The 16,308-nt window shown below is 41.8% G+C and overlaps 1 protein-coding gene across 25 annotated transcripts in view; it reads left to right on the top strand.

Annotated features, from left to right (window-relative positions):
- Positions 1–16,308, top strand: part of MAGI1 (membrane associated guanylate kinase, WW and PDZ domain containing 1) — a 355,845-nt gene that overhangs the window by 222,594 nt on the left and 116,943 nt on the right. The window contains exon 1 of one of the 25 annotated variants that reach the window (XM_074835928.1): positions 1,573–1,767. The exons of the other annotated variants lie outside the window; for them this stretch is intronic. The gene's annotated coding sequence lies outside the window, so the exon portion shown is untranslated. Of the gene's footprint in view, positions 1–1,572; positions 1,768–16,308 lie in introns of those variants that run through there. 25 annotated transcript variants of the gene reach the window in all.

Here is a 16,308-nt window from a genome sequence, read left to right as displayed (position 1 = left end):
TGGACAGTGGTCGTGATTAAAGCTTCATTTGCTTTTGGGTATTGCCAGCATTACAACATTATGAAGCTGGGAATGGCATAGGAGGCATGAGGTTTGTTTCTTTTCTTTTTCATTCTTTATTATTCTTTTTTTCCCCCTTCTACCTTTTATTCTCTTCTCTCTTTTCTTAAGCCTCTGAGGAATTTCGGGAGTAAGTTCAAGCTTTTCTTTCAGAGCCATAAAAACACTGAGCTCCTTTCCCTTTTTAGAAAAGGAAGAAGGTTTTATGGAGTTTTCTGTTTGTGTGGTTTGTGTGTGATGGCTCCAGGAACCAGGATCTTAAGCCAACTACACACTGGGTGATGTTGTGCCATGATGTGTCTCTTTTAACCTATTTTTGGATAAACCTGCTTTTTTATAAGCATCAAATACCTTATCAGTGTTTACCTTTGGTTTATGTGGATGGCTTACTCTAACTCCTAGTTAAGTGCAAATGCTGGTGTGAAGTAGGCAGCCGTCAGCGATCAGCCAGATTGTTTGGAGAACTCTTCCAATTAACTGTGCTACTTTGTGAAGGGAGAGTTTAGATAACCAAGAGAAAGTGTTTATAGGAGATATATATATATATATATATATATGCATGTGTGTGTGTATTTATAGCACCCCTCCATATACATATTTGCTTCCTATGTTGGAGGGGAGGAAAAGGGCACTGTTAGTCCTAAAGATACATTAGGGTGCAGGGGGGAGAGAGAAGGTCTTATTCCTTCTCTCCTTTGTGCAATGATAGAAAAATAGAATGGCTTTTATAAATGTTTCTTCTTCGTGTTTGACCCTGTGGGTCCCACTCAGGAGAGTATTTAAGAGGCATACGCCTTTTGTGTGCCATGTCCACCAGGTTTCCTCCCCACTCCCAAGGATGGCAGACAGCGCGTGCCGTCTGCCACTTTATTAGAGCTTTATTTCAATGTGTGTGTTTATTTCTGTGTGCATATTTTAAGACGGTTCATGATGGAAAAAGGAGGAGAAAAAAGGGGCTTGTCACATTTTCTTTTTTAAAACAACAAAATTGAAAATCCATGGCTTTGTACAGACCAAGGATGCGCTGACTGTGGTCGGCATCTCTCCATGACTGTATCAGGCTTCATTCAGGGTCTCTGTCTGATGCTTTGTGCTTGTTAGAAGTCTGAATGACACTTCATTTCAGAGTGACACTTCATTTTCAAAACGAAGGTGGTTTGGAAGATACTACCCATCTTCAGATCTTTGCATTTGGTTTATTTTTAATTTTTTTCCCTCCTTAGGCATAAAAAAGGAAGGGGAAAAAAAAAGAAAAAGCTTTTCCCTTTAAAGTAAACCCATTCTTAGGCTTTGCCTTTTTACCCACATCTCAGCGCCCTGCCCGGGTGAAGCGAGAGGTCCAGTCAGCGTTTGCCCGCGCTGGTGATTGTCAGGATCATGTGGTTTGCTCCGTGGGTGCTGTGAGAGCCGTGTTTATCCAGGGCCATGTGGAGGTGGGCGGGTGCCTACCCGGGGACAGGGGGACAGGAGAAGCCGGGCTCGCACAACAGCCACTCTGTGAATAGCCCACATTGACTGAACTGTCTAACCGGACTAATTTGCTGTGCCTGTGGGCTTGATAAAAGAAGCAGCTGCTGGTAAGGGCTTGCTCAGATGCATGTAGATGAGACTGTGGACTGCCAGAAGGATCCAAGCAGATTTTTTTCTTCCTTGCTGCATTTCTTCTGGAATCCCTACCTCCGGCTCCCGTGAAGTTGCATTGATCAGGTAAACTATTTTAGTTCTTCCCTGCCTTTCATGCTTGCTGGCCAGCGTGCCTGCCCGCTGGACGGATAACTGAAGGAACGGGCTGTGCTGCAGGGGTGGCAGGAACAGCTCCCTTTAGAGCAGACACACATTTTCACTGCTCCCTGCAAGCTGGCAGTCGTGAGGCTTTGAAAATTGTGCAGCCATGTTACACAGCCACAATTATTTCCCTTCCTCCCCCTCTCCTCCCCATTTAATTTTGCTGTAATCTAAATAAGGCTAAGTCTGGTATTTCTCGTTTGCATCTGTCGATGCACCAGCCAGCCATGTTTTTCTATGATTATGTACACTGTGCGGGTCTTGCTGGGAATGCAAAGATGTTTGCTGTCCTTTTGGTGTCAGGCCCTTTACATCTTCTCCTGGAAAAAAAAATAATCGGAAAATATCTGTAGCATGCTGCATGAATTTTTGTGAGCGCTGGGGAAGCGGGCTAACGGGCTTATTTGGAAGCAGGGAGGAGATGAGAACTGAAGGCTCCCCACATCCTCTCACCCACCAAATTTGATTGTTTGTATGAAGATAGGTGTTGCCCCATATTAATCCCCCCCAGTCACTACCCCCTCCCACATTTGCATCTATTTTTTAAGTGTTGATTGAATAAAGCTATGGCTCAGCTGGAGAAATGAAGAAGAAAAAAGGATGAAAAGGATGGCCTTTTGTGTTGAGATCTTTTGTGCGGCTCACCCACCCCCCTACAGCTTCCCGGGGTAGTACCAGCAGCCTTTAGTTTAACTGGCTGCTGCCCGCAAAAACAGCCTTGCAGAATTTGGGGGTGGGGGGAGCAGGGGGCAGGGGGGTAAGTGTGGGAGCTCAGATGTGTCTGCTTGCAGTGTGAGAGAGATGTTAAATGGGATTGAGAATCTGCAGACTGGAAAATGCTGCACAATTTAACGGAAAGGGTATTACCTGCAGGGATTAACCCTATTTACTGACAATCTCTTCTCTTTCTGCTTCTTCACTTCACACTTGCTGTGTAATAGCTGCTGAGTTTCTGCAGTAAGAGCCTGGGTGCTTTGGAGCACAGTAGTGATTTTACCTGACATGCTTAAAAAATGTCCTGTAAATGCCTTACAACCCAAGTGTTTCACTTGTCGAAGGAAGCGTTAGAAGGTGGTGTTGTCCCTCCCTGCAAGACGTGTTAATGGGCAGGTTACATCTTGTGAACCCCTGCCAGTGAGTTTAGAATTCACTCACGATGAATATTTTGACACTTTTCCACACTTGAAGCACTCCCATCCCAAATGTATCTTTGCGCAGTCGTTTCTGTAAGTATTGCCGCTTTTGGGGTCAAGGATGGTTTGCTGTTGTGGGATTGATGGTTCCTGTGGTCCCTGTTACTGGAGGTGCTAGATCTCTGAAAGAGCCCTGGCATCCCCTTTTGCATGAGAAGGTGCTATTTTATCCACACACACACATAGATAGATAGATAGATAGATAGATAGATAGATAGATAGATAGATAGGGGGATTTTAAGCTGGTCCTTGCCTGCATTGAAGAGTGAAGCTTCTCTTTAATATTAGACCTTAGTTTTAGACTTTGCTGTTTTACAGACCTAGGAGAGCACAATACCTTTAGCACACTCACCCACCAGAGACTGGAGCACTTAGTACAATGGTGCTTGTACTGCTTTGCTTTCTCTGAATCTCAAGCCCCTCATCTATGTAAACTCATACCTGTATATATAAATTCAGCTTCACAGCACCTTACAGGCTGATTGCTGTTTTCTCCTACAGTCAGAACTGAGCATGTTGCAAATAGCAGTGTGCCAATAGGACTATTTGAGTTTATAGATGTTATCTAAGACCTGATTTTCCCTGTCTCACTGCAAGACTGTAATAAGGCTTGCAACTGGGCAGCTTTGGGCACATATTTTCCATCCCTGTGCAAAAATGGAGTTGTCATCACAAATGTTTTCCAAAGTTTCAGAGAGATTGCAGTGGAACCAGACTGTTCTGGAGGGGTCCAAACCCTAACCCCAGCAGCCTGAGCTTTGTTGTTCTCCCAGGATGTCCCTGCCTGATTAATCCCTTTTCTTGTGAGATATGGGCTGAGCAGAGATTGACTATTGTCGATGTGAATTATGGAGTGGATGAGTGTGTCATCTGTTGCTTATAGTGGTATGCACTATAAAATGATCATACAGGCAGTTCAAATAAGCTGAAAGAAGATAAATATGAAGGAATGAAAACAGTAAAAATTGTGAAACTTCAAGCTGCATATCGACTGTCTCACCAGAGCAAGATGCTTTGTGGGAATTCAGATGCCTCTAGTAGGATCAGCACATGAAAACATGTCTGACTCAGTTGTCAGGGTTAGAAAAATTCAGCTAACAATTTAGTAAACAACAGCAGCAACAAATCTATGGGACAAAGTCCCTTTTAAATTCCTTATTTCTGGGTAAACTTCCAACTATGATTTTTATCTGCCTTTTTTTACCTTTCTTTTTCTGCAGGATGAAAGCAGGTGAACCTAGAAAGGAAATAATGAGGTGAACTTTACATAGAATATTGCCAACCAAAAGTGTAAAATATAAAGTGATTAAAAATGAAAAAAAATCTCTTTTTCCCCTATCATCTGCCTTGCAGACAGAACTGGGGACCAGATTTCAGACAGAAGAGGGATTTTCAACTTGACAGTGTGTGTCCCTTTTAAGCCCTTATTGGTTTGCTCATCAGCGACTGGTGCCTAGATAGATACATGATTGGAAAGCCACAGTTTGCAATATGAGGTGCTGTTTTTCAGCTGTCCCTTCACAGTGTGTTTAAAATACTGGTCTTCATGTGTCTTCTGAGGTCTTGTAGGATGGTGAGATTATCATACCATTTTCTTAGGTTTCACTGTAAAAAGGAAGGAAAAAGCTTCTCAAGATATTGGATAGTAATAAGTAAATAAAAAACAAATAAACCCTCCATGCTGCTGCCTAAAAAGAGTCTCACCCATGATGATGATCTGCTGTATAGGTTGTCACTCTGCTTAAATTCCACAGCAGAACTGTGACACCATCTGTTCCCTTTCACTGTGTGCAAAAAAAATGGTTTCCTTTCATTAGCATTAAGCTGCATAAAGAGACTGGAGATCCAGAAATATCCCAGTCTTTCACTGACACATACCTTCTTAAGGCATAGTTCATTACAAGCATCACTCATATTCTTAAGAGAGAAGGGGAGTTTTTGAGTAATATGCTATTAAAGATCTTTGAATAACGGGGGAAAAAAAAAATAAAAATCACGCCATACATACATTGCAATGAAACCAGAAAGCTTTCTGAGTTGTCTTAAGATCTTGTGGATTCAGAACAGCCGTCTTTACTATTGCATTCCCTGGAGGCAGTAGGTCTGCTGTGTGCCAGTGTTGGTGCGGTGTCTGAGATGCAGCAATTGCCTGGACATGGGACAGACCCCACTATGCCTGTCCTCAGTGACTGTCAAATTTTAAGTTACTGTCTTCTTTTCACTAAAAAGTTAGGTTAGGGACCTCTGCAAAGTCCTAGGATGGACCTCAGTTGTAGAGTTGTGCTTAAAGTTATGCATTTTGTATTCATTGTCTCTTTCCACTGATCACGCTGTGTTTTGATGCTGTTTTAATGCTAGCGTGCTGAACTGTTGGTGATGACACAGAGATCTGTCTTCAGCAGTGCCCTGTTGCAGGCTTGTCTTCTGACCACTCTGTTAGGATCACTTGGTAAATAAATGCAAGACAGGAGAAATCAGCATTGTTCTTCTCTGAAATGTTATCTATATGTAAATCTGTGGTGCCATTTTTTTCTCTTTAAAAGTTGAAAAGCACTTTCCTGTTTAACGCCTGCTCCCTCTGAATTACACGAAGCAATAAGAGAGGTCAGCCAATGCTGTCCTGCGGGAATGAAACCTCTTTTTGTTGTTGTTCCACGAAGCTGTTGCAAATAACATTGGAGATGCAATGAACGTAGAGCAAAACAAGCCACCAGAATTACACCGCATACCCAGTGGATCGCAATCATAAAATATTAATCAGGCACTGCAGATCTGAGTTGTCATCTCCTCATATGAAACAAGGCACAGAGCCCCACACTGCCCCTTCCTCCCAAAGGTCCCAGAATTAAAATATTTGTTAGTTGTGATTAATAAAGACACCTGACTGAGCCCTTGCTGACAGGAATAGTCTCCTCAGCATTTTGGATCAGGTTTAATGATCAAACTTTGGAGCTTGATAAGCACAAGTCTACGCTGAGTACTGGAGGGAGTGCAACACAGTCGGTAGAAGCTTATGCCAGCTGGTGAAATTCAGTTCCCTTGGATGTGACTGTGTTGCGCCGTGACTTGAAAAGTGGTTTTGCCCAGTTATCTTGTAGCAATTCCTTTTTCCTTTAAACCTTGTTAGTTCTCATTTCTTTGTTTCAGCAGTGAAAAGAGCTGTGTTGCTCAGGTGCATTTTGAAACTTCAGTTCTGGTGACATTTCCCATTTCAAAACAATTTAATAGCACCACAGCTCTTTCTCTGCAAGCTGACAGGCTGGGATGAATGAGTCTTCGAGATATAGGAACTTTGCTCGCCGTGCAGTCACAGGGAAGACTTCTTTTAGAAGATACGCTCTGTCTCGTATTAGCTGATGTCAGAGCAACTGGTAATTTCTCACTTGCCTGTCTAGTGATGGTCTGCTAGCTCCTGGTCAAAAGAGCAGTGTGTCCCGGACATGCAGTATGGTTCAGCTGGTTAGGTTACTCCATATAAAGAGATACTTAGGTCTGTGGGATGCTGCTGGGCATGGCCTGTGTGCGTACAGCTGGAGCTGGCCACAGCTTTCCTCCCCCAGAGACTTCCTGGCACCCAAGCAGCAATTTTCTTTCATAAAATGTGTTGGAGCTGAGTAAGTTTGAAATTTTCTCCTGATGCAAAACAAAAGGTCTGATTTTACTACTCTCGGATTAATTGGAGAGAATTTGACTACAGAAATGTCATGATAACAGTAAAAGATTTCTGTAGTAACTAGCTATGCTGTGAAAGTCCCAGGAGCAACAGGAAACCTGTGCAAACAAGTCCTGATTTGGGGAATTGCTCCTCCTGAATTCTTGCCTAAATTGCATTGTTTCAAGTTGCAGCTCCTAAGATGACCTACAAAAATATGAAATTGAATTTGCAACAGCAATTTGTGATTCAGTGTATAAGGAACTGATTGGAGACATAGAAAGGGGACACAGGACTTGGGATTCGAGGTGCTGGGCTGCAGCATTTGCTCATCACTACGCAAAGTTAGGCCTGTCCTCCACCACCTTGTCCTGGTGCAGAAATCCCCATGACAAGTCTGGGGGGCAGTCGAGCTTTGTGGCCCAGTGTGTGAGCAAGCTGCATCCCACGACATTGGTGATGGGGGGGGTACCCAGGGTCCAGTGGTACGAGCCAGTGGGAAAAAAATGGTAGCTAGTAGAAGGAGGCTCAAGAAGGGGTAAAGCCATGATGCTGAAATGTGCCAAATATCCCAAGATTGTATGCTGAAAAGAATCAGATCTTCCTCTTCCCCCCAGCTAGCGTGTGTGTTGTTGTGTCTTGCAGATGTATTGAAAATCTGTGTTAGAGCTGTGAGCAATTAACACATTTCCCGAGGACACATGGAGAGAAACTGAACTTGCATGTGATCTAGCGCAGTTCTGCCTTAATAGATCTTGGCTATGCTTGTGATTTAAAATTGTTTTACTGACACACAACCATATTTAAACTCTGGTGGTGTTCTGGTTGCATGGAGAGGGTTCATGATGCCAGTACAGGCTGCTTACCCTCCTGTATTAAAGTTGCTGGGATGCTGTGAAGCTTCCCATTGAAATGGATTCAGACTTTGATTCAAATTCAGACTGGCAGTTTTCACCTTGAAAAATGTGCTTTTCCTTCTCCTTAAGGAGATGCCTTCAGGAAAAAAAAAAAAAAAAAGTAATGAGTAGAGTTGAATGGGAAACAGTTTTCTTTCTTACAAAATATTTTAAGATATCTGGAGCAAGAACGTTTTTATAAGTTCAAGACTCATTGCATTTTTTCTTGTAGAAAGATGAGACACAAATGAAAAATAACCCTCATTGCAGCCAAAACACATGCTGAGGAGAGCATGGGAGAACTGCCCTTTAATAAACTGCTTTGGTGCTCTCGCCACGCTCCTGGAGCATGGAAAGCACCTCCAGTTCCTGCACTGCTCATTGGAGACTGGGTGCCTACAGAAAGGAAAAGGACGGCGTTAACATCTGCATGAGGAGGGAAACAGCAGGCAACGGTGACAACCGGGGGCCCTTGGAAAAGAGGAGAGGGTAGGGATAAGAAGCAATAGAACAACAGTTATGATCTGGGGAACGTTTTTCAGATAGCGTGGCATGGAAGCTATCAAGGGATCAAGACAGAGGGCTTTTTGAAGGAAGGTTCCCAGCCTTAAACTTCAGAGATTTGACATTTGGTTTGAGTTTTGAGATTGATTTGAGATTAAAATTGTGTGATCTGAACATATCAATGACTTTTCTCTGTAATTAGAGCTCCTGATACTGTCTTGGATGCTGTACGTACACTAAGACCTCATTCAAAATGCTTGAACACAGATTTTAGTACTGTGCTGGATCGGGGCCACCATGATAAATACAAATGTTAATGATTTTCCAGGCTCATACTTAAAATTCAGTGGTTGAAGTTTGCAAACTGATTGTGCAGATTGCCAAATTAGGTCCAATTACTCAAATTTAGATGAGCTTTGCATAAAACATACAAATGTGTTCAATGCAGTATTCTGCTTAGGTCTGTGATTTTGTTTCACCAGGCTTATATTTGCATGAGTTCATTAAAATTGGTTTCATTTCTTTTTTTCCCTAGCATCTCTGAAAAAGTGGTATTTAAGCTGGGGAAAAATAGTAAAGAACAGGCTTGTAATTATAAAATGAAGCTATATGAAGTCATGCAGCACCGTTGTGGTTCATTCTGTCAAAGAGGGAACTTGAGACCTCATTACTGAGCCCAAAGTTCAAACTGACCACTCCCTGTCAAAGATTTCTAGTATATCAGTCAATTAAATGAGACCTTCTACTTTACGGTTTTTGAGTCTCTGTGGTCCAGTTGTTGACTGGTGGGGGAGAAAAACATCTCCGCTTCATCAGGACTGCTCCTAGTTTGTATTCTAATTAGGTTTTTTTCTTATTAAAAATAACAACTTGGACAGAGAAGCACTGCTCCTATTCTGTTTGTTAATCCTTTGAAAAAAAAGCAAGACATCTCTCAGCCTGAACAAACGAGAAAATCTCCATACAGAGGAAGGGCTTTAATGAGGTTGTTACCTCTCTCTAAAGCCACCCGACCCTTTCAAAAAGGTGACAGTTTTGCATCTCTTGGAGCATGGAGACATGCCTTCTTGTCTTTATTAATGACATTGTTTATTGCTGTGTAAGGTATCCAAGTGTCAAAATAATATTTGTGTTTATTTAGAAGTACCATTTAGTGCTCCATTAAGTTACGTTTTGTTATTTGGAACTGAATTTATCTCGTTCATGGTCCAAATGTGAAAAAATACACTTACTTTGCATGCAAAATTGCTTTTTAAAAATGAACTGTAATATAGCTATACACACAGTACTGCATGTGTATCTGTATTGGCATAAGAATGAATTAGCCATGCTGTGAGCCAGTACACTTTTAAATAGCAGTTCAAACAATAATCTCCAACAGCCTAAAAGAAGCCCTAATGTTTTGATAAATTGGTAATGAGCTGCTTAAAAAATGTATTATGGTATCTTAACAGCAACTTTGTAATCAAGATTGCAAACTGATTTTCTGTTGCAAGCGAGTTCTGACTTCCTGCTCTTTTCCAGCCTTCCCCAAAGCATGGTTTTCAACTTGAAATTCCTTGTGCGTGGTAGGGAGGGATTGTTCCACCTCTCTCAGTCCCCCATCGTCCGAGGACCATTGTGCAAGGTGTTTGCTTTCATTCTCCTATTCTGTCAAGATAGAGTGATTTTGCTTTTGAAGAAGTGTTGTAGCTCTCAGACAAAATGGAGTATGTCAGAAACGATTTTGTACAGGAAAAAATATTAGTGTTTGGTTGCCTGCCATGACAGTTACTCAGGTATTTTTAGAATTGTAGAGTTGTTCACAGGCAGTAAAAATCTGTGAGACAATCCTCTCTGACCTCAGTAAACCGTGTAAACCTTAGTTACTGCTTGGGTGTGGTAGCTTAAATACCTTTCTGTAGTCCCTTGGCTTGTAAAAAATAGCCATGAAAATAGAAAACCATCTCTGGAGAGTCCAGTGTGTCCTATTTCCCCACAACTTCCCAGTGCAGCACTCTTAAAAATCTTTATGCGCTGGATCTGCCTTTGTTAGCGCAGCCCCTTTTGGCGTAGGTGGTTGTGGGCCATGCACTTCTCTTGATTGGAAACGGGAACAGTAGCTCCATTATTTCTGGAATTATTCCTGGTGAATGCTAACATTTCAGCCACTTCCTCTGAGTGCTGCGGTGGTGTCAGCATGAGTTTTAGCAGGCGAAGATGTGAGTTTGTGCAGAATGCAGTTATATTTTGTTTCTATGTTGTCACAACCAGAACAGGTAAGACAGTCTGGGCAGAAATCTCTAGCACAATTGATTTTCAGTTGCTTTCTCCATGAAAGCTGTTGCTTATTAATTTCATTTGTTTCTCTGCTATATTTCAGAATAAAAGCCGTAGAAAATAGAGACCTACAAGTGATAATTGTGTTAAATTTCGAGGCTAACCCCAGTGCCTGAGCTGTGAAGCAGAGGGTTGTAAATAAAGGCTGCACTTATCCTTGGGACTATAGTCTTTTATGAATGTTTCAGCATTTTCACTCAGTCTGTCACTTCAAACAAGGCACTGATTCTATACGTCTGAGTTGCCTCATCTAAAAAATGATCTTGCTAGTTTTTACCTACCTCCCAGAAATGTGGTGAGACTTCTCAGGACAAGCGGTGTGCGTTGCCTGCCAGCAGCCCCGTGCGGCGGGACAGCCCGGCTCCCTTCCCGCTTCGCCACCGTGCAGAGTCCTGCTTCCCTGGCGCTCAGCAGCGATGATGCATTTGCCCTCAGCAGGAGCCGAGGTATTTGACACCTCTGAAAAATGAGGCTTATATCAAATAGCCTGTTCAAGCACTTTATAAAAATGAACTCTTTAGTCTTTAACATATAAAACAAGACAACAAACTGAGGCAGAGGAGGGAAAGCCAAGCAGACAGGCAGCTGTAAAACTCTGGAGCCTTTCCGTGTCTGGGCTGAGCTGCTTCTGCCAAGATGATGCCCTGCTAAAGAAGCAGGGAAGGCAGTGAAGGTAAGCAAGCCACTGTCTGCCAGCAGAAACCAAAGAAAAGAGTCACTGAAAAGCACGTTTTAGCTGGAGTTTTCTAATCAGAGGTGCTCTGAGGCTTCTCTTTGCCTTTGGAGGTCATAAGGGGCTGCCATCTGCAGCTGGTCTGGCCAAAATGAGTATGACGAAGGGCGATGTGACTTGCAAGCCATGTTTTGTGGTGTATGGACGTATGGGGGGGAGTTGTGGTCCAGACAGGATGACATCTTCTGGGTGTTACCTCCCTCACAGGAAACAGTAGGAAGCCTCAGCCACAGGGACAGGGTTGCTATATGTGTCACCCTAACTTCTGTCATGGTGTTCTGTGCTATTCCTCCCAGTCAAGGGTGGATTTAAACTTGTGTGAATGAATTAACTCAGGAATCTGTCTCTTGTGACTTCTACCTTGAGATTTACTAAGCGTTACCTGAATTTACATTGTCAAGACTTGAAATATTTGTTGGTCTTCCTATTTAAGTGAGATCCATCAGCACCATCCCTATTTTCTTCAGAGTTTAAGCAAAAGTAATGCTACCACTCTTTGTACTTCCAGAGATAGAGAGATGGGCCATTAGTGTTGTCTACTTGAACACAGTAGAGGCTGGCCTAATTCGATCCAACTTAGAAGACAAAGTACTGTGATTGCTTGTAGGTTTCTTGAGACATTAGTTAAATGTTTCTGTAAAAACTCAATCTGTGATGCTCCTAGAGTGTTGCTTCAATGGGGAAAGCATGGGAATTAAGGTATGTAGGTGGTAGTTGCAGATACAGTTTCTGACCTTCTCTTGTAACCTTGGGAAGCTTTTCCTTTTCTGTAAAATAGGGATAACAATACATCCCTGCTTTAGTAAAGTGCCTTTAAGTGTACTGATGAAGTGCTATATACAACCAGCCCAGGATAAGAGCCTTTATCTGCTCCGTCAGTTATTCCTACGCTAAGGCTGGCCACTGGAGGAATAAATAGAACCTGTTCCTCTGTATTAAGTGACTGCCTGAGTTCACGTCTGTCCTATATTTAAGCATGCAGTTATATATTTTAAGACATAATTCTTTACAAGTTTTGTTATTAAGCACATGTGCCTTTCATAGTGTCGTTGGGACCATAAAGTTTAAATGCTGGGCACAGAAAGGGGAGAACAAGAAAACCTTTAACCTGTACATTATTAGAAATCCATTTCAGATGATCCCTGTGGAAACGTTACTGATAGTTTTGTTTCTGAAGGCAGACAGTAACTAGTCATGATTTTCTCCAGCAAGGAAATAATATGAACTGTGCAAAGCCTAATGAAGGGGGAGTTGTTGATTATTGTGAAAATTTTTAGCTTTCTGATCTTGCCAGGTTTTTATAATAATCTTGTTGAGTGGACTGTGTGTTGGGAATAATTGAGAAACATGGAGGGCAGAGTAGTTTTTGTAGTGCATAAATTATTATCTAGTGAGTGTAGGTTATAGCCTTGATCAACAGCAGCACCAGTTTCTTCTAAAACTTTTACAGAGTTTTAGCCACATTAATGTATCAAGTTATGAGGTATAATGGAGTTCAGAATAGAGTTGTGTCCTATACAAGAGTGCTTCAAGGAGGGATTCCTTTAAACCTCAAGGAGAAAGAACAGGAGGAAGCAAAAAATGAATGAAAACCCAGACTGTGTATAGTGGAAATTCTCTCATTTGAATTCTGAGCCTAGATTCCCTTAGTTATAACAAAGATACAACGGCAATGCCACTGCTGTACTTGCTGCTATTGCAGAAACTGGAATGCCACATAAGACCTTCCATGCTGAGAATGATCAAAAGTCCCCCCAGGTTTTTGGCTTGTCCTTTGGTCTTAAAATGCCTTTTGAAGAGAACATATGTGGAAGAAGTAAGAGCAGAGGACAAGGTGCCAAGGTTTCTGCCGCGGTGCCCGACTGCCACTGAATTTCAGGAGCAGCTGGGTACAGTGGGAGGCGAGCACCTTTGGGCATCCTTTGAGATGGCTTCCAAAGCCCTGCTCTGCAACTGCCTTTGGTGTAGCTTTGTCATAAAATCCTTTTATTTTCCTTCTGGTCTTCATCTTTACAGGGGCAAATGAACAGTGAATTATGCATGATCCATAGATAATATCTCCATGTTGACTCCAGATTAGAAAGAAGCAGCCATGCAGCTCCTAAATAGCTATTTTATTGGGGTTTCTGCTGCAGTCTTTTTGTGGGGAGCACTGCAGCATGTACCAAGCTGAAACCTGTGCCTGCAACATCTCTTTCTTTATTAACAGGAATTAACACATAAAAAGTGACTTAAAAGGTGCATTATGTAAATTAATCCTAGGCTTCAGAGGAAGAGTGGCCTTTCTGTGTTAAATATGCTTTTGTAGAGTAAAATATGTGTTTGTGTGTGAATTGTACAGCAAGTATGCGATTGTGATAACTGAGATACATTTATTGTATATATTTGAACTCACCATCTCAGCTGGACTTTGAACTTGTGACACCTTCTGCTTAAAAAGAAGAAAAATCTGTCTCTGACAAAAGCAAATTCTTCTTTCCTGCTCTCTACTCACAAGTTAATCTTTTACATGACATATTTTTAATGGCACACAGATAGCTGGGAAATCCTCCTTCTTCCTTACAAAATTCAATGTGCCAGAGCTGAGGGCAGGATGGAGTGGATTTACCCTGCACCAAGCACAGCTTTTCCGAATACAAAGATGCTGGGTGTTTATAAAGGTTTCCTAGAGAGCTTGAGAAACAAGAGCTGTATGCTACTGAAGCATGGAAATTTTTGCCTACCCTATGAGAGGCCCACCTCTAGACTTGAGAAAGAACTATGCAATCAGACTTGAAAGCTGTCACACTTAAAAGCTCTCTTTTCTTTTTTTTTAGGGTTTTATTATTTCCTGCTGAGTTTCTATATCAATGCAAAAATATGTTCCAGTACAGTGTATTTTTATTTTATTTTTTTTTATTTTAGTTTTTTATTAAACCAGAGTCTTTCTGATTTTTCTGTGCACCACTGTAGAAGGAGGAAAATCTGGAGAGGGCTTCAGAGACTGCTGCTAGGAATGACCACTGTATCTGCAGACAGGCTTCAGTGAATAAGGATTATTTGTGTTTGTAACAGCTGATGAGTCCCATTCATATTGGTTTTAGTATGGTTTAAACTTAAAGCTAAGGAAGACAGCTTGTGCATACTGGACAGCAGATTTAAAGCTGTCTCACTGTTTTTTATTCTTGGTGTAGTGTGGAGTAGCCTGGGAAGGGCACCCTAGTCACAGCCCAGAACTGTGCTAGATGCTGTAGGCACTCAGCATGGAATCAATATGCAAGATTACCAACAATATATGATGCAAACTGGTGTAGAAAGGAAGGAACTCTGTGAAACAACTTGTTGGACACTAGTCGGTGGTCTTGGCACCCTGACAAGCCAGTCACTGTCAGGAGGGTCTTCTGATTTTAGACCGTCGTAGAGGAAGAAGACTGAGAAAGGAAATTTGTAGTACTGATGGCTTCTCACGATGAATACATAGTGACGTTATTGTAAGCAGAAGAGAATAGTGTGTAGGAGGATGGAGAAAACACTGTGAAGGGCAGATGAATGCGATAAATTGTCAGTGGATATTCCCTAACATGAGATAGCATATGTAAGAGAGGAAGGTATATATTGACTTAGTAAGGTCTCATATTAACTAGTGTTTAATGGTCCCTCTGTTTTGGAAGGAGAAGTTAACAGATTCCACTTTGGTTTTCTCACCATCGCTTGCACTCCCTGTAAACTGGCCACAACTGTCTATAATCTCAGAAGCATCAGAAGCAAAGGTAGAAAGAGATTTTGTGCCATTGCTCTGCTTTTCTATTTCTTCTGCTTGGGGGAGATGAGGATTTTCTCCACATTTCGCCCTTGGCACTCTTCCATGTTGTTTTTTAATTGCAAAGCAATGTGGTGCTTTTTCCTCAGTCAGAAGAGTTGACACATAGTTCTTTTTGTGCAACTGAGGCAATAAACTGCTGTATTAATCACTTCAGACAAGGTAATAAACAATAGCAGAACTGTTGCTTTTAACTCTCAGGTTTCTACTGAATAGTCCAACTTCCTGAAGACCCTAGAATGGGATCCTGAAACTGGATTTCAGTCCATGTCTTTCCTACAATCTTCTGCTTGACCTTGCACTATTTGACATTCCAAAAATTAATTTGCAATGTTTAATTCCTAAAATGTGGTCTTATTTGGAAGCCAGGTTTTAGACAAACTTCGTGTCTCATGTACCTAGTAAAGTCTCATTTAGGTGTGGGGAAGAGAACAGTCTCTTTGCTACGCTTGCATTCTGAGCCATATGGCTTTTTGTGAAATGTTGCTAGATGCAACCTACCTTTCTTCTCTAGCAAGATTAAAAGGAAAACTGAGCTAGAATTACCCATTTGGGATGGTTAGAGATGGGCTGTGAGAAGCCCTTCAAAATTCCTTTCTCAAAGTTGCTTATTTTGCCAGCAGTACAAATCATTGCATGCACACCACAGCAGATAAAGGGAGTTTGGAAATCAGAGACCGAAACCAGTTTTTCAAAGTAATGTTTTTTTATCTGTTGAGATTGACACTACTTTACTTTCCCTACACACGCTTCTAAACACCAGTCTGGGAAAGCACTGAAAGAACAAAGATTTCAGAGACACCACATAAAGGTTGTAGGCTGGTGAGTTCCCCAGCGTGCCAGAGGAAGAGGTTGCACTTTTTTTTCTCTTTTCTGCTGGGAGATGGGAGGCCCATGTAAAATCTTTGTCAAGAAGCTGTTACAGTTAGAAGCAAACAGTCAGATGAACTGCAGAAAGTGAATGTTCTAATGCATTTAGCCTAATGCAAAGGTAAGGTGAAATGAGTTTTCCTTATTTATGTCACCACTCTTTACTTGAGTACTTGGTCTAAGGAGGACTCTGCAGCGAGGTGCTGCAGTGCAGCTGGGCTGGTGCTAAATGGTGGTAGCTGGATCTGAGCATTTAAAAATCTCAGCAAAGCTCACGTTTTGTTGTTCGCTTTAATTTTTGAAAGCAACAAAGGTTGCTTGCAATGTAAATGCTTGCTGGAATTTAAATACACTTAAGACAGAACAAATGCCAGAACAGAGCAATTCTTCAGGTTAACAGTCTTTGCAGTGTTGGTGGCAATATTTCTATAACAGAGTTCTCTTGCAAGCTAGGCACAAAGCAAGAGTGCTTGAAAAGCAGAAACCTGCAACATTTA

This window comes from Strix aluco, chromosome 11 (genome assembly GCF_031877795.1).
Source record: "Strix aluco isolate bStrAlu1 chromosome 11, bStrAlu1.hap1, whole genome shotgun sequence".
NCBI classification, from domain to species: domain Eukaryota; kingdom Metazoa; phylum Chordata; class Aves; order Strigiformes; family Strigidae; genus Strix; species Strix aluco.
This window is presented reverse-complemented; position numbering and strand designations above follow the sequence as displayed.